A 22,531-nucleotide genomic window follows, 5' to 3' on the forward strand; every position below is an offset into this window, starting at 1 on the left:
TTAAACACTTTTTGTTTATTTCCTTACATCAACCAAGACGCTCACAAATTTTTCTGTGTACGTGCGAATACGTGTGTTTATGTAAGTGTGAGCAAGCCAACGCGTGCATTGTGTATGTGTGTGTCTGTGCTTGATTGTGTCACAGCCCTACACACCGTCTGTGGAAATAAATCAGCTCCTATGAGGCTTCCCAGCCTATCACGCTGCATTTGTCTCTTCCACCAGGGAAGACATATCTGCACCCCTCCACTCCTCTCCCTCGCTGCCTCAGCTCTTTCCCTTAGCATGTGTGTATGTGTGTACATGTCTCCTCCAGTCTCCTCGCCTCCCCTGCCTTTCTCCTTTAATTACCGCTCTTTCCTCCCTCCACACAATCCCCCCACCCCGACACCCCCCCAAATCCCCTGCTCTCTATGGCAGAGGCTGCTCTCATTCCCCCTGCCTCTTTCTGCCTGTTTCACTTCTCACCACATTTCTGCTGGTCCTAGAGCAGGGGTTTCATTTTCTCCGGTTATGATTAAGATTTCGCTTCTGGGCAGGTGGCTGATCTAAGACCAGCCCTCGACGGCTCTTGTTTATCTCCAGCAGAACGGCGAGTTCTGTTGTGAGCCGGGCAAATCAGAGGGTCCAGACACGCTTGCATTCGGCATTGATGCTGCGGCTGGGAGAAAGCCTTGTTATTGGTGTGATTCGAATGTGTGTGCGCACACGACTGCATTCAAAGTCTATCGATCGGTCTGTTTTCCAAGGCAGACACCAGGCACAGGCCATTCGAAGAAACTCACTATAGATGGCAAGTGCACAACGAAAGACACGTCGCATGTTCCCCCACACACAAGTTTGCTTTCAGAGAAAGCCAGCGAGATGCATTCATGCCGAGCTAGAGACTCACAATGGTTAGCCTTGCTCGTGAATACTGAAAGCACAACCACAGACATCATTTCTGGGATATCAGCCAAGTACATATGCATTCCGTCTAATGGGAGTCTGCTCTCGTGTGCGTAATTGCCAAGGGGTTGTGTTTCACAGTGTCCCCACTCGAGCGATGCCCGTGAGGTACGGCACCCTTCACGACTGTCCCCGGCACTAGCTTTTTAGACGCTCTCCCTTTTCATTAATTAGCTTCTCCATTTTCTGTTGGCCACTCTGACATTTTCCTGCTGCTAATTCACTGATTAAACCTATTAACGTGATTAGGGAGGCATTTCCAAGACAGCTGCCATTATATGCACCACACTGTCGAGAGGCAACCAGACGGTTTCGTTTTTGCATGGTTTACTTGCAGAGCTAGAGAGAAGACGAGAGATGTTTGTGCATTCTGAACGGCTGTATTTGGCCGCCCGTCTCTCAAGGCAGCTCTGTCCACACAGTTCAGTTCAGCACCGGGAGCTGTCCAGCACTTTCCCATTAAAGCACCAAGACCTGTCTGCGGTTTTCCCTGTTTCAGCACCAGGAGCTGTCCAGTTGTGTTGTAGCCTTCCAGTTTGAATTTGTAACTTTTTACGATGTAGCTAATTTGTATGAGTTCATCTAAAATGAATCATTTTAAAATGCAAGGCTATTAGAAAAAAGCAATAAATGATTCAAAAATGTAAGATTGTTAGATAAAAAGCAATAACGAAGCCCCACCCCAAACTCCTCTCTTAAACCCAACCGTTACTGATGCGAAAGCAGATTATACCTATACTTAAACCTTGTAAACTGTAATTTTTTTGTAATTTTGGAAAAAGTACCTTTAAATGAAAGGAAGGCTTGTTTAGAACAGGCATTTCAGGCTTTCACTATTTAAAAATGATGCATTGCATAGTCTGGGGTTTAATTAAAATAAGACACTAAAGCAATTGAGATTACTGAAGTTGTGCCATAGTTCGTAAATGAAACTATTGTCAGCTGGGATTTAAAGCACCTAGACCTGTCCGGTGTTTTCCCTGTTTCAGCACCAGTAGCTGTCCAGTTGTGTTGTAGCCCTTCCAGTTTAAATTTGTAACTTTTTTACGAGGTAGCTATTTCGTATGAATTTGTCCGAAATGAATCATTTTAAAATGCAAGGTTATCACAAAAAAACAATAAATGATTCAAAAATGTAAGATTGTTAGATAAAAGCAATAACGAAGCCCCACCCCAAACTTACCTCTTAAAGGTGCAGTGTGTAATTTTTAGAAAGATCCTCTGACAGAAATGCAAAATAATATACAAAACCACACTATCAGTGGTGTATAAAGACCTTTTATAATGAACTGTTATGTTGTCATTACCTTAGAATGAAACTTTTTTATCTACATACACCAAGGGTCCCCTTACATGGAAGTCGCCATTTTGTGCCACCATGTTTCTACAGAAGCTCTTAACAGACAAACTTTTTTATTAAGTTGACATGTTTGTCCTGTGTCGGCTACCGTAGCTTCTCTATGCATTTCAAAAGCAAGGGGTGAGCTGTGAACTGAGCTGTTGGTTGCAATTTGCAACCTCACCACTAGATGCCGCTAAAATTTACACACTGTACCTTTAAACCCAACCATTACTGTCACGAAATCAGATCATACTAAAATGCACAAATGAAAACCTTGTAAACTGTGAATATTTTTTAGTAATTTTGAAAAAGCACTTTTTAAGTTTGTGTTGTAGCCCTTCCGGTTTGAATTTGTAACTTTTTTACGAGGTAGCTAATTTGTATGAATTTGTCTAAATTAATCATTTGAAAATGCAAGGTTATCAGTAAAAACCAATAAATGATAAAAAAAATGTAAGATTGTTAGATAAAATCAATAATAACCTATTGTCAGCTGGGATTTAAAGCACCAAGACCTGTCCGGGTTTTTCCCTGTTTCAGCACCAGGAGCTGTCCAGTTGTGTTGTATGTAGTTTGAACTTAAACTTGTAACTTTTTTAAAAGGTAGCTTATTTGTATGAATTCGTCTAAAATTAATCATTTGAAAATGCAAGGCTAGAAAAAAGCAAAAATGTATTAAAAAAAGTTTGATTGTTAGATAAAATCAATAATGAAGCCCCACCCCAAACTCCCCTGGCATAGTCACGGAATTTTGTGCTCATTTTTCCGTGGCACTCCCACGGATCTCCGCATTTTTCCGTGGCCCTGCTACGGACTGTCTTTTTTCGTGGCATTCTCACGGATTGGTTACTCAACAGTTTTGTCCTATTTTCTTACCATTTTCGCTTCGGTTTAGGGTTAGATTTACATGAATTGACATCCCTACCCAAACCCAACTCTAACCCCAACGCCAGGCGACAATTGTTTAAAGTTTAGAAAATATAAAAGAATAAATCAGAAAATTTTTTATAAACCAATAGTTAAAGTGACATACTAACGCAAACACCAAATCTAACCCTAAACTGAAGCGAAAATGGTTTGAAAATAGGAAAAAGCAGTTGACTAACCAATCTGTGAGAATGCCACGGAAAAAGACAGTCCGTAGCAGGGCCACGGAAAAATGCGGAGATCCGTGAGAATGCCACGGAAAAATGAGCACAAAATTCCGTGACTATCCCACGGAACTTTGTGAGATCATGTTGCTTAAACCCAACCATTATTGTCGCGTAAGCAGATCATACTAAAACGCATAATTGAAAACCTTGTAAACTGAATATTTTTTAGTAATTTTGGAAAAAGCACCTTTAAAATTCAGGCTTTCACTATTTAAAAATGATGCATTGCATAGTCTGGGGTTTAATTAAAAAAAAGACACTAAAGCAATTCCGATATAACTGAAGTTGTGCCATAGTTCGTAAATAAAACTATTGTCAGCTGGGATTTAAAGCACCAAGACCTGTCCGTTTTTTTCCCTGTTTAAGCACCAGGAGCTGTTGAGTTGTGTTGTAGCCCTTCCGGTTTGAATTTGTAACTTTTTTACGAGGTAGCTAATTTGTATGAATTTGTCTAAATTAATCATTTGAAAATGCAAGGTTATCAGTAAAAGCCAATAAATGATAAAAAACTGTAAGATTGTTAGATAAAATCAATAATAACCTATTGTCAGCTGGGATTTAAAGCACCAAGACCTGTCTGGTGTTTTCCCTGTTTCAGCACCAGGAGCTGTCCAGTTGTGTTGTATGTAGTTTGAACTTAAACTTGTAACTTTTTTAAAAGGTAGCTAATTTGTATCAATTTGTCTGAAATTAATCATTTGAAAATGCAAGGCTTTTAGAAAAAAGCAAAAATGTATTCAAAAATGTATGATTGTTAGATAAAAGCAATAACAAAGCCCCACCCCAAACTCCCCTCTTAAACCCAACCATTAGTGTCGCGTAAGCAGATCATACTAAAACCTTGAAAACCTTGTAAACTGAATATTTTTTTGTAATTTTGGAAAAAGCACCTTTAAAATTCAGGCTTTCACTATTTAAAAATGATGCATTGCATAGTCTGGGGTTTAATTAAAAAAAGACACTAAAGCAATTGCGATATTACTGAAGTTGTGCCATAGTTCGTAAATGAAACTATTGTCAGCTGGGATTTAAAGCACACACGGCATTGTTTACCATAGTGTTTGCTTAATTTTCAATGAGGCACATTTTACGGGCACATAATTCATATTCCATATCAAATATGGACACCCACACATACACACATTGCTGTGCGTGGTACTGCACTCATATGGCTTTGTAGACTCTATAATCTTTGGGGACAGCAGAGCAGGGAGTGACTTGAATCAGACATTCAGTTGAATTAATATAGGAGAGATGATACATTTCCGGGGTGCCTTTTGTTCTTCATGCCGACTGAAAAGCCATAAGTTTATTTTGTGATAAAATCGCCCTACATTTTTATTTTTTTGGCACGACAGCTAGGGTGTCTCCTAAGCTGCCAGGTCCTCAATGTCTGTCTGTCTGTCTGTCAGCAGTTAGGTGAAGTGGGTAAGTCTGGCTCTGCATGCTCCACACTTGGTAGTGCTGCAGTGTCGTGTCGCTTCTGGAGACTGGCTCACGCGCTTCTCTCTACCGCCTCACACATTCTGCTCACAGCTCCCTCCCTCTGCTCCGGCTCTCTCTCACTCCCCTCCTCCCTGTCTGTCTGTGTCTCTCCCTCCCTTCCTCTCTCTCTCTCTCTCACTCCCGCTCTTTCTACTGCCTCTCCAGAGCGGCTGCAGTTTCATGCTCCTACACTCTCTCTCCCTCCATCTCTCCAAGTGCTGTAGGAATACCGAGCTCAGACAAAGAAAGCTCCAGAGAACAGAGGAGAGGAAGTAAAACAGTGTGCGTTGAGGGACAGAAAAAGCGTTTTAAAGAAACAAGACGGGTGCAGACTTTCAGACCACGGTGTGTGAAGAGACTGAGAGAGAGAGAGAGAAACACAGTGTCGCCATTTCAGTAGGTTTCACTTTGTTTACCTCTTGTTCTTCTTTTGCCACGCTGGCATGATGTGGCCTCATAATCTATATTCATTTGCAGACCATTAGCATGCATGCTTGCCTGTGCACATGGACGCATGTGAGAGAGGAAGACGCTATAATGCATTCATTAAGCCATCACTTTTTGCATTCCAACACATAGGGCTGCAGAGTAGCTGTCTGACAGAGTGAGCTCTGCTACCTCTTTGGCTTTGCTAGTTATTCGACAGACTAGTGGTTGTTTCCAACTACATATACGCATGACACTCAATAATTAGCGATCAGAAAATTGATTTCTCACCAAAGCTTGACAGCAGATTCTCATGCAGGACTTGCAATCACCATTTTGTGGTTTCTCGTGCATTTGGGGTCAAATTTGCACGTTTTTGCTCCTCGGGAATTTGGCAGCGTGACTTTGAAAGTTGAGCCATTTGAAAGTTGCGGCTGAGGTTTTCTGTTGTAGATTTACCTGTGGAACAAAGTGAGGAGGCTCAATAAACAGCCACTGATAATGCAGCCATAGGTGTGAATATAATGTACAGAAGTGTTATAATGTCAACTAGGGACATGCCATAGAGCAATGTGATTTTATATACTATACGTTGGATCTCCAGTACAGTGATTTCAAATTTTCTGATTTAAATGACTGAATTTAATGACATAATTGTACTTTTTAAACATTTTAATAAAACTATAATTAAAAAGCAAACGGACTATCTAGTGTACGAATCTCACAAACAATAAACGCTTGTGCATGCTTACATCAGTGCTGAACTATAGTTTTGCATAGGACTTATTTATGCAATAAAATGGGTGATACTGTTGACTGACAATGTTGCTAATGTTGCCCTTTTCTGCTGATCTGAAACCAGCCATAACTTTTCATAATAATAGCTCAGGAGAGACTTAAGACAGGATCAGCAAGTAAGGTGTCTCAGAGCAATCTCAGCATGACAGAAGTGAGATGTCATATGCTCATGAATACTGTATGCGATCTCATACAGTTCCTGTATAGGACCTTATTACTCTTACCTGTAGAAATTATTATCAGTTTAGTTTAATCTTACCATAGAAACATTCTTATATTTTATGACAGATATGAACTTTACACTATGATGAATATATTATGCTTCTGCTTCTTATTTCCAATAATGTACATATTGTTTAAAACGGCCTCCTTTGATTTTTTTTGTCAGCAAAGTATTGCATTTAAGATCAAAAGCTGAACAGGCTGAGTATAAGCTTGGTATTGAGGTGGAGAATTAGTCCTCGGGAGAAGATATGATTTGTCTGGCTAGAAGCTCCATGACCCCAGAGGGCTCCAGAGCCATTTATACGAGAACACGCTGAGGAAGAGAAACACAGTCGGAAAGAGAGAGAGAGAGACAGAGAGAGAAACATTGCCCATTTCACATCTTACTGGTTTAATGAGTTGCCAACCCCCACCACCCCTTACCCACATCCCCACCTCACACACACACAAACACTTACCACTCTGTCTGATGTGTGGCAATGGCTCAGATAAAAATAGCACCGACAATGAAGGCAGCTTGGGAAAGAGCAAAATTAGATAGATTTCATTTATGTGCACATTATGCATATAATATGACCACATTTATTTATGGCTTGTTGTGTTTTATCTATATTCCTGTAGCTTTTTTCTTGAGTGTGTTTGTATTGATAAATGCGTATTATATATATATCATACAGTACTGTGCAAAAGTCTTAGATCACCATGCCAGCTTTAGATTTGTTGTTTTTGCAAATGTATAGTGATCATATATACGGTATAAAAATGTATGTGTCAAATTTTTCCACTTGAGGAATAGCAGGAAACTGCAGGATCTCTTAACCTAAATGAAATTAAATCCTAATTTCTAATTTTAAATAAACTAGTATTTTTACTTCATTCTGCTCAAAAACGCTCAAGATGTGTTTAGTGCAAACAGAGGTCACTAAACACTGACGATGCCTAGAGAAGACATTTAGTCCTGAACATTTATTTTTTGTACATATTTCCTGTTTTTTCTGTTTGTATCTTAATAAAATAGATAGAAAAATAAATATGGATGGACATTAAAACTTCTAAAACAACAAGTCTGGCGGTGGTGGCCTAAGACTTTTGCACAGTACTGTATATAAAACAGCAATACCTAAATATAAGCTCTTTTTGGTATGTTCATTGAAATGTCAACGCTATCCGTCCAGCAATGCTCACATGACATGCCACGCTAACACTTTACAATAAGGTTGTATGTTGTTAACATGAAGTAACAATAAACAATATAGGTTAGCATAATTTATTAATCTTTGTTAATGCCAATACAGTTATTCATGTTAGTTTATAGTGCATTATGTTAACTTATACCACGGGTCTGTTGAATGCTGCATTCTGATTGGCTGAGAAATGGGTGTTGATTATTTTTCTGTAAACCGCACACCTAATTTTTCAAATGTCTTAAAAATAGGCACCAGAGCAATGTTTGTGGTAACCGTGGTATAAGCGGAATAATTGACTCCGGTCCTTTGAATTATTTGAAAATAATGCACACCTGCGCTTCGCGTCGTGCCGCATTACCACCTTGGTGTGCATTATTTTCTTATAATTCAATGGCCCGTCTTCAATTATTCCTTACAAATACAATGTATTAGTAAATGCTGAAATTAACATGAACTAAGATTAATAAATGCTGTAGAAGTATTGTTCACTGTTCATGTACGCTAGTGCATTAACTAATGTTAACAAATACAACCTTATTGTAATGTAAAGTACAGACAGACAGTACACAATGTTCTACCGTAGTAGGGCAAAAACAGTCATGTTGCTAATGCTATTAAAGGAATAGTTCAACCAAAAATACTCATTCACATAGAAGTCAAGACTTTCTCCACAGAACTAATGGTGAAATTTTAAATATTTAAACTATTTATCCTATATACCCATTCTCACCAAGATGCGTACAAATGACGCGCAGTGTGATTATCGTGCAATAGATACACTGTAAAAAAAATCCGTAGAAATTGCATCTGGCTTGCCGGTAATTCACAGTAGATTTACAATTATGTTATTTACTGGCAAGAGTTTGTTCAAAGTTAAATGAACATTAAACATTTACAAGTCTTTGTCTTTACAGAGTAAAACTAAAAAAAAACAGCATCAAGCAAAACATTCTGGGAAACAAAATCTGAAGCAAAAACAGAAAAAGGTTGATGATGATTTCTGATTCCCAGAATGATTTGCATGAGGCTGTTATTGTATAGTTTTATTCTGTAAAGATAAAGACTTGTTAATATTTAAAATTTATTTAACTTTGAATAAACTCTTGCCAGTAAATAACATAAATGTAAATCTACGGTAAATTACCGGCAACCCAGCTGCAATAACACTGAAATTTCTACGGAATTTTTTTACAGTGTACGCAATATTCCGATTTTGCGTGCATATGATACGCCAGTCCTTCCCATTCACTTATATGGCAAATCGTTTCGTGTCATTTTATTTATTGTTTTCTCATTTGTTTTCTGTTTTTTAAACCATGTTTAAAAACCTGTGGGTTTAGGGTTAGATTTCACATTTGTTTTAGCAGGTTATTTAATAAACAGCTTTCTCCATGTTTTTGTCTATATTTAAGCCATGGTCGCTTGGAGTTGGGGTTAGAGATGGGGTTTGGGTTAAGATGTCATTTTTATATAACAAAAAGTTGTTCTAACCCTAAACCCAAGCGACAATGGTAAAAAAACAAATGAGAAAACAATAAATAAAACGACACGAAACGATTCGCCATATAAGTGAATAGGAAGGACTGGCGTATCATATGCACGCAAAATCGGAATTTGGCGTATCTATTGCACGATAATCACACTGCGTGTCATTTGTACGCTTTTTGGTGAGAATGGGTTCATCCCATACACTCCTTAAGCTCCAAAAGGAACAAACATTCTCAAAAAATTATGCATTATATTCAAAATAGCTTAGTTAAATAGAAGAAAGTTTATGGATGAAATGAAATCCATACAGGAGGTTAAAGGTGACATAGAATGATTGAACGGGTATTTATCCTTGTTCTGTGATGTGACATGTAGACAAACATTTTTTTGTTTGGGTCTGTAATGCCTTAGAAGCTTCCTAAAAACCTCTCTCAGATAGTTCTATTAGGGTGGGAGATTTTAAACAAGTGGTTTTGCACCTATTTGGCTCCCCCTACTGGCTTAACTTGCAATCTCATTACTGATTGGCTGACTTTGCTGCCACTCAAAAAATGTAGCCAATTATTTTAAAGTGGAGGGGCAGGGAAATGCCTGTGATGTCATAAGCATCAGTTTTTCAGTTTGGGCCGCTTTCTGGCTGACATTTCTAAAAGAGGAATTTCTATGAGACTGAGATGTTTAACATGTCTAGAACTTTTTGTATGTTTGTGAATGCGGGTAGACTACCATTATTCAACAAAGACAAGGTAAAAATGGTTTATCATTCTCTGTCCCCTTTAAGTAAATTAGAAATTTTCGTTTTTGTTTTTGAACTATTAGGCAAAGTTTGTCAGTGCTTATGTAAATCAAAGCAAGTGAGAAAGTTGTTCCTTTCTAACCAACCTGCTGTATCAAATTTACACAACTCTGTCAAACTCCCAACCAATTCCCCTCTGTTTCCCTCCAGCAGATGTTTTCTCAAGCAGTACTGAGAATTTGGGCTCATTGCCTCTAGTGTGGCACTAAACAAACTATGGAACTTTTTATTAATATATTCATGATTGATTACGTAAGTTGAGGAAAGACAGGTTTAATTCTGCAATCTACTGTGCGCTCGGTCCCAAGAAGTCTTCTAGATAAGTACAGTAAGTAGCTCTGGTGGTATTAATGCTGCTGGGTTTTGCTGAATCATGTGATTCTATAGGAATGTTGTCAGGCTGACAGACAGACGTTCATTGGCTCTGATGAGAAAAGGTCCGTGAAGACATTCAATGCTCACACCATCCACACCACAATGTATCAACAGCTTTATGCAATAGATGAATGCTAATATGGGATTTTTCTCGGCTGAATTAATAAAAAGTTTGATATAAGGCTACATGGCAAATAGTTGGTGATGCCGATGACTTAAAGGGACATTCCACTTTTTTTGGAAATAAGCTAATTTTCCAGCTCCCCTAGAGTTAAACATTTCATTCTTACCGTTTTGGAATCCATTCAGCTGATATCCAGGTCTGGCGCTACCACTTTTAGCATAGCTTAGCGCAATCTATTGAATCTGATTAGACCATTAGCATTGCACTAAAAAAAAACAAAGAATTAAAATATTTTTCCTATTTAAAACTTGACTCTTCTGCAGTTACATCGTGTACTAAGACCGACAGGAAATTAAAAGTTGTGATTTTCTAGGCAGATATGGTTAGGAACTATACTCTCAAACTGGTGTAATAATCAAAGATTTTTGCTGATGTAACATGGCTGCAGCAGGCGTAGTGATATTACGCACTGCCTGAAAATAGTCCCCTGCCATTGAAAGTAACCAAGGGGACTATTTTCGGGCAGTGCGTAATATCACTACGCCTACTGCAGCCATGTTACATCAGCAAAGTCACTGATTATTGGTCATTACTGATGCTAATGGTCTAATCAGATTAAATAGATTGTGCTAAGCTATGCTAAAAGTGTTAACCCTGAATGGATTTAAAAACGGTAAGAATCAAATGTTTAACTCTAGGCGAGTTGGAAAAAGAGGATGACATGAGGATGACTCTTTTGTGTGATATTTTTATTTGACACTAAATTCTCATAAACAAATTTTGAGATTAGGAGCATCAAATGCAAAGAATACACTACAAAAAAAATTATAAATACATAAAAAACCTTTACTTTACAAAAATGTAAAAACTTTAGTGTGGTTAAAACTAATTCATATATTCATGTGTATTTTCTTTTCCTATTGGCAATTTCATTTTACTTTATGCATAACCTTACTTACTTATTTTTTTTCTTACACCTGCTGTCTGCAAACTATAGAAACCGTATCGTTTTGAAAACACTTTTATTAACAGTGCCTCTCTACTTAAAATCTTTTTTACTTTGTGATCCAAGCCTACTTGTGCGTTTCTTTAAAAGCAGACGCGTGGTCCAATGTAAGCATTCAGAAAGACTAGCCTTGAGTCAATAACGCTTGGTGCACAGAGGTGAGATGTTTTATAGATGTGGGTCATGGAGAGACATTGAGATTTCTTAGTTCTCTGCACAAACCAGCACTCTATAAATTTAAACAGCTCGTTGTATATGAAGGCTACACGCTTTCAGATAATGTTGCCATTTCCATGGGAAGCCCTGATCTACATTAGGTTCTGCTGTGACCTAGTTGAGCAGAAAGAGGGAGAAAGAAGCCAAAGAATGAAAGTGTGAGCGAATGAGAGATTTGTATGAGGAGGGGATAAAACATTCGGGGTTAGATCCCAGGATGCAGGATCAGCAGGCATGCGGTGTAAACAAACCCATCCTAGCCTCTCACCCCAAGTAAACATCTGCAACCCAGCAGTGTCTGGGCCTAAATTAGGAGCATGCTCAGTTTAAATGGCAAAACATACAGTAGCTTAATAATCTAATTTAGTCTGAACGAATACCACTTGTACTGCATACTAATTCAGCTATCCGTGAATGAATCACTATTTATTTAGCCTCATGTCTCTCCAGAAACAACAATGAGTAAAAGGGAGTAAATGGCTGAGTTTTCATTTTCGGGTGAACTAACGCCCTTTAACAGTACTTGCATATAAGCAAAACAAATAGAGGATATATGTTACAGTGCTGCTCCCCTTATAAATCCAAGCCAGCCATATCTTCCCCAACCATACCCACGAGTCCATCAATCACCGAATTCAATCCAGCAAGTGCATCTGATCACCTTATCAGAAAATCGTAAGACTCCCTGCATCAGTACACAACACACGAGCCCTGATACATAACCTCGCATCCCTACAGACTGCATAGACGCTCTAAATCAGTAGTGACCTGATTTGCCCATATATGCACAGTGAAAAGCTATTGAGCCTGTGTGTTGAAAGCACAAACCGTACACACGGCTATTCGATAATGGTGATGATTCACTCCAATCTCTGAGAGCATCTCACACTATGGGCTGGAGCCACATATGGAGGCCTATTTCCTGTTGCATTTGCAGATTCGTGGAAGGGAGGGGTGAATAAATGGTGGGTCCTTATCATCTTGCTTTTGAATTTGAAAAGGATTCCTTTTGCATATGTTTATTCAGCAGGGCATTTTCCTTAATGCGAGTTGAGCTCTTAAAGGGATAGTTCGCCTAAAAATGCTTTACTCACCCTTACGTTGTTCTAAACCTGTATGAGTTTCTTTACTCTGCTGAATACAAACAAAGACATTTTGATGATAAATGATGGTAAGCACACAGTTGACGGTAGCCAATGACTTCCATAGTATTTGTTTATACATCTATGAAAGTCAAAGGGCTCTATCATACACCCGGCGCAAATGTAGCGCAATACGCGACGCAAGTGTCATTTGCTAGTTTCAACCCGGCGCAATGATCATTTTCACATTTAGCACTACGTTGTTTAAATAGCAAATGCATTTGCGCCCAATCTTGCGCTCATGGACATTCTGGTCTGAAAACGAGGTGTGTTCAGGCACATTGTTGGCGCGTTGCTATTTTGAGGCAACTAAAATAGACTACGCCATTGACCAACTAAAACCTGGTCTAAAGTCTAAAGTCAATGGCGCAATACTGATTTTGTTATTTAATGAGCAAGTTAGTAATACGCGCCTATAAACGTGACGACCACGCGGGTTTGCTTATCACATACATAGATGCGCAGCAGCACAAAAACGCTTTAAAATCTGAAAAATTAGAATTAAAATGAAAAAGATTATTATTGAGTCTCTTGGACATAAATGAGGACCGCTTATGAGACATTAGAAGGCGTAAAGAGCAGCTTCATCTGTAGCCTGGTAAGTAAATAAATGCTTTGCTTTAAACAAATGCATCTGTATTTGTTTTTAAAATGCTACCCTACGGATTTATTGTATATGATGACTCTGTACCTGTGGATATGGTGAGATGAGAAACATTTTTAAGTAATGCTTTTTAAAAAAAAAAACATGGCGCTGTCTGAGTGCTGAAACGATTCTCCGCAGGTTTGTAAATTCTTTATCTCTTGTTTGTATTTTTAGAGTACAAACCTTTTTTGCAAATTATTTTATGAGATTACAATGATTATGTAGGATATCAATACATTTACGGCAATTAAAAGCCTGCTTTTTTACTCCTATGACTCAAGAAAACAGCTTTTAAAGGTTTTAATCCAAAAAATAATAATTTCGATACAAATATATAAACAACAAAATTTTTTAACATTATTCCTAAACTGATGGTCTTCTTCCTCCGCTTAGTTTTTTAGTCTCCAAATTCTGCTTTCTAAATAGGGAATCGGCATGGCGACAGATGCAACTTGCTTTTAAAGGGGATGAGAGCTTAGACTCTCATCGGCTTATTGCACGTTATGCCGAAAACACCCATTATTCATTACGAAAATAGGAACAACCCTTTAAGGCCGTGCGCTTGGCGCATAAACCATTTTTCCTGTCCTTAAATTAGCAAAAGTGGGTTCGGACACGCCGTTTAGACCATGCGCTTTAGACAATTCGCTTAGATCGTTAAAATAGGGCCCAAAGGGTACTATCAAATGTGAGGTTACATCATTTATCAAACTATAGACGGTTTCAGCAGTAACAACATAAACAAGCGGCTGTCGCGGTCCGCAGTAACTTCCGGTAAACTCCGCTAATAATAAATAACAACAAAGTACTTTAAGCGTAGTTTATTTATATAACAAGCAAAAAAACAACACATAGATTACCTAGGAAACCAAAACATTTGTTATTTTTGACGAGGCATTTGTTCAAGAGATCAGTTTAGCAACTAGTTAGACCATTAAAAAAACGAAACCGGAAGTAAGGTTCGGATCCAGACGTGTATCATGTGCGTCCGATGAAACCGTCTATATATAGTAAAGAAACTCATCCAGGTTTAAAACAACATGAGGTTCTTATTGTTGCTTTGGTGTCGGATAAGGATACAGCCCTTGAATTTCCAGATGACAGAAGGATATAGTTTTTTTATGGAAGTACTGTCTTAATTGCTTTTTAATGTTTATATAATCAGTCACGCTTCATATTGTGTACAAGGCGGTATGCGATTTGTATAGCCTCCGGAGAAGGGGGTTATATTAGGAAAAAAGAAAGCTCCTCCTGGTAAAAATAAAACAAGAAACGTATAATCTGAAATTCTGATATGATAATACAAATATTGTTTTAAGTTAAAAAAAAACATTGCAGCACCAGCCCCAAGATTATTGATTTGAATCCTATAAAACGCGTCCACATATACAATCAGAAATAAAGGTAGAAAAAGTACAGCTTTGTACCTAAAAAGTGCACATTAGTACCCCAGAGGTACACATTGGCACCTGAAAGGTACAGTACATATGTGGACCAAAATGGTATATATTAGGAACCCTTTCAAGGGGTACCGTCCCAGACTATGTGTTTACTATGTTGTCAAGGTTTTTGTGACATGCACATGACAATGCTGTTTTCTATTCATAATTGTTCATTTGTAATGGGGTCAGAAATTTTAGATTTGAACAGTATTGCTAACCTGATGAGAGATTTTTTTTGCTCTCCGTTGTAGCTCAGACGACTTAATTCAGTTATGTATTAACTGCAGATGTTTTTTTAATATTCAGTAATAAAAATAGACCAAAATTGTTGACATACAGTAAAAAGTTATGTGGAGATCTTGGCTGAGATAATTTGGCTTTGGAAGAATGTGATGAGATATATACATTGAAATCTCTTACTTTTGGCTATTAATTTCATGTATGTTGGCAAGTTTGAGCACAGTATGAGACATTGCAGAGATCTCAAAAGTAAATGAAACCAAAAACCATGTTATCACTGTTGATTTTGCTTGCATGATGGAATATCGTACATCTCGCAAATTATTTAGGCAAAAAACGTCATTTAAATGGGACATATAATGAAAATCTGACTTTTTCCATGTTTAAGTGCTATGATTGGGTCCCCAGTGCTTCTATCAATCTAGAAAATGTGAAAAAGATCAACCCAGTAACTTAGTTTTGGCATAACATTCTCTGCAAGAATGTGAAAAAATAGGTAATTGAAATTTGGCTCCCCCTGTGATGTCAGAAGGGGATAATTCCGCCTTTTAATCTGCACTATCCAACCACAACACTACCATTAAGTGCAGAGATCAACTCATTTGCATTTAAAAGGATACACCCAAAAACTACACATTTTTGCTCACACCTACAAAGTGGCAATTTTAACATGCTATAATAAATTATCTATATGGTATTTTGAGCTAAAACTTCACATTGGTACTCTGGAGACACCAAATATTTATTTGAAATCTTAAAAAAGTCTTGTGAAATGTCCCCTTTAACAAACCAAATGCACGTTTTTTGGTTAGAAGTGAGTTACTCATAGCCGGACTTTATCGGGGTCAATAGACGTCTATAGATGGCTACTGCTTGATGGGTAGAGATGCATGAAAGATTACAGGAATGTTTTTCCAAGGAGACAAATGTGTGAAGCATGAAACTTCTCATCAGCATCTGCGACAAACATTCAAGACATTAAAGACGTCTCGTTCGTGATTTTTCTTTCCTATGGGAGTCTATGCCAGAGCTGGTCCGGTCTCTAGTCTGACTAAATCATACACGCACTGGTGGCATCTGTGTTCCATCTGCTGTTCTCACCTTCGGTTGTCATTGCAGACCAGCACTGTGAAAAGTTACATAACAACATCATATAACGCGGTTGGCATAGACAGCAGAGCATCACATCATGCCCATACCAATTAGCCATTGAGATATTTATATACAGTATAAGGCACAACGCACACATACGCCGAGATGTTAAGGGATGACCAGTCAGTAAATTAAAGAGTTGGCTGTATGGATTGCATTCCAGACAAACTGTTTGGGAGTGTCGGACACAAAGCTAAGAGAATGAGTCATGAAGTGGGAGAGCTGTTATTTTTAACACGCACGCACACGCTTGCACACACACACACACTGCTATGCAATTGGCTCACTGGGGACAGTCCTGTGATGGAAGACGTGAGGTAACACCTCCATTAGAGTCCGGTGCGGGCCCTCCGGCACAATGACTCAGCTAAAACACACTGCTAATTATTCATTAGGGCCAAATGTGCCTACAGTACACAGCCTGCGCAGGGCTCCGAGCGCACGGCACAACATCCTATTCCCTTATCCCACATACACACTGCGGTAGATATGGGTTTTTAACAAGATGAGTAATTTTTGTCATCCTTTGGCGAAGGAGAGCGACATGAAATGGCTCATTATTGCAATTATTGTGATTATTCATTTTAGAGAAGAGAAAGAAAGAAAGAGAGAAATAGAAAGAGAGAGATAGAGAGGCTTGGCTGGTGGTAATTAAAGCACGTCCTTCTCGATAGGACGCAGCGGAGGTCTGGCTGATTGCTCCATGGTTTCTCCGTCTCCGAATGTGTTGTGAATGAGACAGACAGGAGAACGGGCGCTGCATGCTGATTAAAATCATATTTCCCCTCCATCTCAGTTCAATCCGCACTGATTTGATTCACTGATTAGAATTTGCTGGCGACAAAGCTGAAGATAGAGCCCTATGCAATGTACGTCTAACTAATCACATTGCACCGACACACAGACCTCGAAAGATGGGAGCGAATATGCATTTGGGCTGCATTTGTGCACTAAAACAATAGTAAAGCTGGAAAGACCGATCGGGTTTGGACGTCCAGTAGGTCGGTTGGTTGTGAAAAGTATTGTGGACTGTTGCTGTATTGACAGTTTTTGGAAGCATTCCTTTTTTAGCAGATATGATTAGCCAGGCTTTCTGTGCACGGGTCCCTGTGTGGAGCACACCTGTCTGTGTGTAAATCCGGCCGAGTTCCACGCTATCCCCAACACATGCGGGTACACACTCGCTCACCAGCTGCAGAGGTAAGGCGTGGTGTGCCCAGCGGGCTGCTGTATTGTAGAGGAGGAGATGTAATTAGCAGGTATGGTGTGAAAGCGGTCAGATCAGGCTGCAAGGTGCCCCGCATTGTGAACAAGCTAAGCGCTGCAAAAGTTCATCATGACATTTTCACCTCCATTAGGTGTCATGGGATGGCATTTATGCTGTATTTAATGGAGATTTGTGTGCAATTATTTAGAAAAATGCTTGGGCTAGTACTTATTTGGGTTTCCTTTTATTATCATTATTATTTAGTTTAGCTTGGTTTTGTTTTGAATAGCATTTTATTTTTTAGTTAAATAAAACAGATGCCAGGGGTCTCATTTATAACACTGTGCGTAAGTCTTACTAAAAGTCTATGTACGCACAAAAGCCAAAAAATATTAAGACTTTCAAAACAAAGCAATGTTCCCTTTATAAATCAAAGATCACCTGCAAGTATGCGTACATGAATCATATTCAGAAACCACATTGCAAGCCCATTTTCCCGTCAAGTTTGTTTTTTTATAGATCACAACCTTTTCATGGAAACTGGCATATGCACGCTTTATAAATGAGACACCAGGAAATCAGGGTGAAATTAGGATAAAGTGTGTTTACCCCTAATTCTTTTTTTTATTAAAATTAAAATTAAAATGTACCAATTTATAGGGCTGACACAATGATTAAATAATCGCCTCATTGCGATTGTTTGACCTCATCGCGATGATTTCAGATCACTGCAATGATTGCACATCTCTCCAAAAAACACAAGGGGGAGCTGCAGCGCCTGTATAAATGAGACATTATCAAATTATTTTAAAATATGTGTAATGTGTATTAATATTTACTGTCAGGTAAATGTTGCAAAATATTTAATTTAAATAATCACAACAAGGTGTGAAAATTATTTCATAAACAAACATAAAAGTATGAGAATTAAATGTTAAAGCAATAAAACAGACGATTAATCGTCATAATCGTCAATGCACTAAAACAGGCAATTGATCGTCATAATCGCCACAATTTATTAGACAATTAACTATCAATTAAAATTAAAATGTAACAATTTATAGGGCTGTCACAATGATTACATAATCGCCTTATTGCAATTGTTTGACCTCATCGCGATGATTTCAGATCACTGCAATGATTGCACATCTCTCCAAAAAACACAAGGGGGAGCTGCAGCGCCTGTATAAATGAGACATTATCAGATTATTTTAAAATATGTGTTATGTGAATTAATATTTACTTCCAGGTAAACGTTGCTAAAGATTTAATGTAAATAATCACAACAAGGTGTGAAAATTATTTCATAAACAAACAAAAAAGTATGAGAATTAAATGTTAAAGCAATAAAACAGACAATTAATCGTCATAATCGTCAATGCACTAAAACAGGCAATTGATCGTCATAATCGCCACAATTTATTAGACAATTAACCGTCAGCCAAATTTCATATCCGTAACAGCCCTACCAATTTAAAAAAATTCTGGACAATAGACAAAAATACTGATGACTTTGCACTTAGATTTGTCCAATTAATGGTTCATCAAACCTATAACTGATGAAATTTGCTGTTTAGTAAAAATGGGACTTGTCCATTGATGTTTTGCCCAAATGTTTCCAATACAAAATATATTAACGAAAAAATGGAGAAAGAGTGAACCATAAAAAAATAAAATACTGTGTCTGTCAAATAAATTCACAAGTTTTTTGAAGACTAATAATGAGTGCATTTTCCACACATTCTAAAAAAGTGTTAAATATTAGAAAAACTATAAACCGAACACAAAGAAAAGCCATTAATTGCTGTCAGCGTGTCATTGCTGGTGTACTCTGATGGGTACCATGATGTCTTTCTGTCAGACATTTCTGACAGTCTGGGTGCCCACGTCTCCTCCGGGCCTGGCACCAACCTAGGTTGTCGATTGAGGGGCCAAAAGCTATTTTCCGCTGAACTGCTCCGCTCTCTCCGAGGACGTGAAGTCTCAGGAAGCCTTCAGCCTTTCCCGTCGCTCGGAAAGAGGACTTCTGGCACCTCCGTTGCCATTGACGACGTGTTGGTTGGATCCCACGCGGTTGCCAGGCATCATTAAGACCCGATGGCACGGGTTTCTCTCTCCATAAGCAAGCCTTGAGAAAGGCAGGGGCAATTAAAGCTCTTCTCTGCCTGATAGCATAGAATGAGGCCCCTGGAGAGAGAGAGAGAGTGAGAGAGGTAAAGAGATGGAGGCATTGTTCTTCAGCTTTACCTTTGATGATGATGCGATAGAGTGCATTGGGGTGGAAGAGTGGCTCGCATCATTGTTTAGCACAAGAGTATATTCGTGGACTGCATCCATGCCGTGCACTATATGGGTTGAGTCAGACTCCGAGCTCTGAGAGCCCTCAACGTGGAGCCATTTGTAGATTAGCTGCATCTGGCATATCAAGACCACTTCCATTAGTACTTAAATTAGGAAACTTACAAGAAATGTCCTCAGAGCACTGGTGCCATCCCAAAGATGGGAGATGTGCCAGCGTATATTTTGAAGGAGGAGTTATTCTCAAAATAGCCTCCATTACGGCTAATGTAGTTGAGGATTCAGACCGATCTACTTTTTCTTCCTCGCATTCTGCTTATAACCTATGGCTTCACGGCTAGTCATGTAGCTAATAATGAAGAGCTCCAGCGTGTGTGTGCTTGGATTCTAAATGAGGACTGGAAAATGCAAGCAGCCCACACTCTCGGCTCTGTGTGGTGATTGGAATTCTGGCTAGACTTTATGCAGGCATCTGCATTACATGCGCGCACACACGCAAAGACAAATTTGCATTACCGTTGCAATCATGCTGAGTGAGTCACGCCAACTGATAAGCTAGAGCAGAAGTCTAGACTCTTTCAAGCTCTTAACAGTATTGTGCGGCCCAGCGAATAACAGGATAACGGACCGCAGGTGTCCGCCCATCCTTCATTTTTTAAATGCGAGAGAATGTGAAATGAATAATGTCTCGTGACGTGATTGTTTCAGGGCTCTTGTAGACATGATGCCATCTGAATTTAGGCCAGGCAACAACCAGCCAAGCAAATCTGACCAGTCACACCACATAAATCCAGACCAATCTCAAGGCCACTGACACTGGTACAGTGACACAAAGTGCAGATTCGAAATTTGTATGTGCTGTGCTTTTGTGGCTGTCCGGTAGCGTGATGTTGGGGTGGGTGGAGGGAAAATTAGCTCTGGCGATTGCATGCCAAGCCTGGAGGGTTGCAGGGTCATGTCTCTTTGACTGGGTCACTCTGTTCCTGATGATTGGACGTGATGCACGATCACACAAACACACATGCACGCTCTTTTGTGGGGGAGGAGAGGCTCACAGTGGTACTGTGCAGCTGGAGCGATGTTTAGATGAATGGGATGTGACAACAGCCCTGCCAGACGAATGCCCACGTGAGGATTTTTGGGGGGTAGGAGGCGGCTGAAGGAAGAAGGATGATTAGGCCTGATGGTAGAGCTGATGCTATCTTCAGCTAGACCTCATATGTAGCCATTCGAACACTGTCCTGTTTGTTTGACTTGAAATAATCAACATTTCAATAATTTACTGTAATGAACTGTGAGCTCAAGTGAACTTGAAGCTGTCTGTTGCAGGATCCACATGGGGACACTGTGCGTTTCAGATGGGATTGCAGTCTTGCTGGTAGCGCCAGTACTTCTTTATTTAACAGAGAGGGAAGGAATGAGATAGAAAGTAAAGGAGTGAGTGAATGAGTGAGTGAGTGAGGAAAACAGAAAGAGAGGATGAGGTAGACACAGTGAGATAGAGAGAGCGAGAGAGAATTAGATTTTCAAGCAGTATGTCCCACTTTATATGAGACAGAAGGGTGTTGGGCATGAATACTAAATAGTGTTTTCCCCAATTACAAGCCAAGCTGGGCCAGCTCGCTGCCACTGGGGGACAGCTGGAGCTCATATGCTTTGATTTGACCAAGTGAAGTTCGGATGAGAGCTTCCCATATTGTTCCAGTGTGAGCGTTAGAGCGATTTATCAACGAAAAAGGGGCAACGTTAGGGGAGTGGAGCGCATGCGTGCAAAGCAAACATGAGAAGGTGTTAAGCACAAAGCGGTCTTTTTAAGGAAATAGGTTCAAGCCTGAATTTCTGCCATTGAAAGACTTTCAATGCACGGCTCTAGGATTTGGAGAGCATCGTTTGTGTTGCTGGCCTTGGTGCTGAAATACACTTGTGCGTCTGCAAGCACACACACACACACACACACACACACACACACACACACACAAACAAAGAGAGAAATGCACAAGTGCACTATAGCAGCACACACATCAACAGGATTTGAAAGAATATGAGAAAAAGTGTTAGCTTGCTGAAAGAGAGAATAGTGAAGTATTCAATTGTGTCTTGTTTCTGAACGCAAAGACATAGTTTTTTTAAGTATTCTGTATGACCTGTTAAACATTCAAGTCTGAACATTTAATAGCTAAACTTTTATTGCTTTTAAAGGATCAAGTGCCTGCACTTCATTATTTTATAGGGTTCAAAAAACTCCCCAGTGATTCCCCTTTTTATAACATTCCTTCTAAAGGCATTCATGATTCTCTCGAAATCTCTAAAAAAATGGCAGATTTTATTCCTTACGAACGTAACATGTTTCTAAACTTTAAAGGCAGCACCTGTCACTTATTATATTTTTAAATAAATGAATACTGACAGTTTTTGTTTTTTACCCCCGGATCTGACACGGTGATAATGGAGGCACGCAATGGCTTCAGACATCTGTATGTCTCTCAGAATAAATGCGCTGTACATCAGTCTGCAGGTTTCACTTAACTGCAATTTATGACAAATGACGGTGAAAAGCATTTCTCTTCTCTAACAGAAAATGAGTTTTGAGGAACAGTTTTGAGGGACACGCTGCGGAAGATTCAGTCTAATCGCACCACACAGGAGGAGCTCCTCGGAAAATACACCTGTCCCACCATCAACCAGTGAATCAGGTAATGCACTTTACACGATTCGTTCATTAGGGCTGCTAATTTAATGCGCTAATTCAGTATAATTAATTGCAAAAAATTGCAATTAAAAAAAACATTCATGCCCCCGACCCGTACCTAAACTTCATAATAAGACATTTTTAC

General features: G+C 39.1%; 1 protein-coding gene and 1 long non-coding RNA gene across 14 annotated transcripts in view; one reads left to right on the forward strand and one right to left on the reverse strand.

Moving 5' to 3' along the window:
- Positions 1–5,186: 5,186 nt before the first annotated feature.
- The window catches only part of myt1la (myelin transcription factor 1-like, a), a 63,529-nt gene continuing 46,184 nt past the window's right edge, over positions 5,187–22,531 (forward strand). For 8 of the 12 annotated variants that reach the window (XM_073856091.1, XM_073856097.1, XM_073856095.1 and 5 more), the window contains exons 1-2: positions 5,187–5,325; positions 22,273–22,390. The gene's annotated coding sequence lies outside the window, so the exon portion shown is untranslated. The remainder of the gene's footprint in view (positions 5,326–22,272; positions 22,391–22,531) is intronic. The other 4 variants (XM_073856092.1, XM_073856094.1, XM_073856099.1 and 1 more) reach the window with 2 other exon arrangements.
- LOC129428931 (uncharacterized) overlaps positions 5,319–22,531 on the reverse strand; it is a 29,418-nt gene continuing 12,205 nt past the window's right edge. Inside the window, exons 3-4 of one of the 2 annotated variants that reach the window (XR_008639072.2) lie at positions 6,837–6,894; positions 5,319–5,814 (exon numbers count right to left, since the gene is read on the reverse strand). This is a non-coding gene — a long non-coding RNA (uncharacterized lncRNA). Of the gene's footprint in view, positions 5,815–6,836; positions 6,895–16,172; positions 19,587–22,531 lie in introns of those variants that run through there. The other variant, XR_012358658.1, reaches the window with a different exon arrangement.

The sequence above is a fragment of the Misgurnus anguillicaudatus genome, chromosome 18 (genome assembly GCF_027580225.2).
Source record: "Misgurnus anguillicaudatus chromosome 18, ASM2758022v2, whole genome shotgun sequence".
NCBI lineage: Eukaryota > Metazoa > Chordata > Actinopteri > Cypriniformes > Cobitidae > Misgurnus > Misgurnus anguillicaudatus.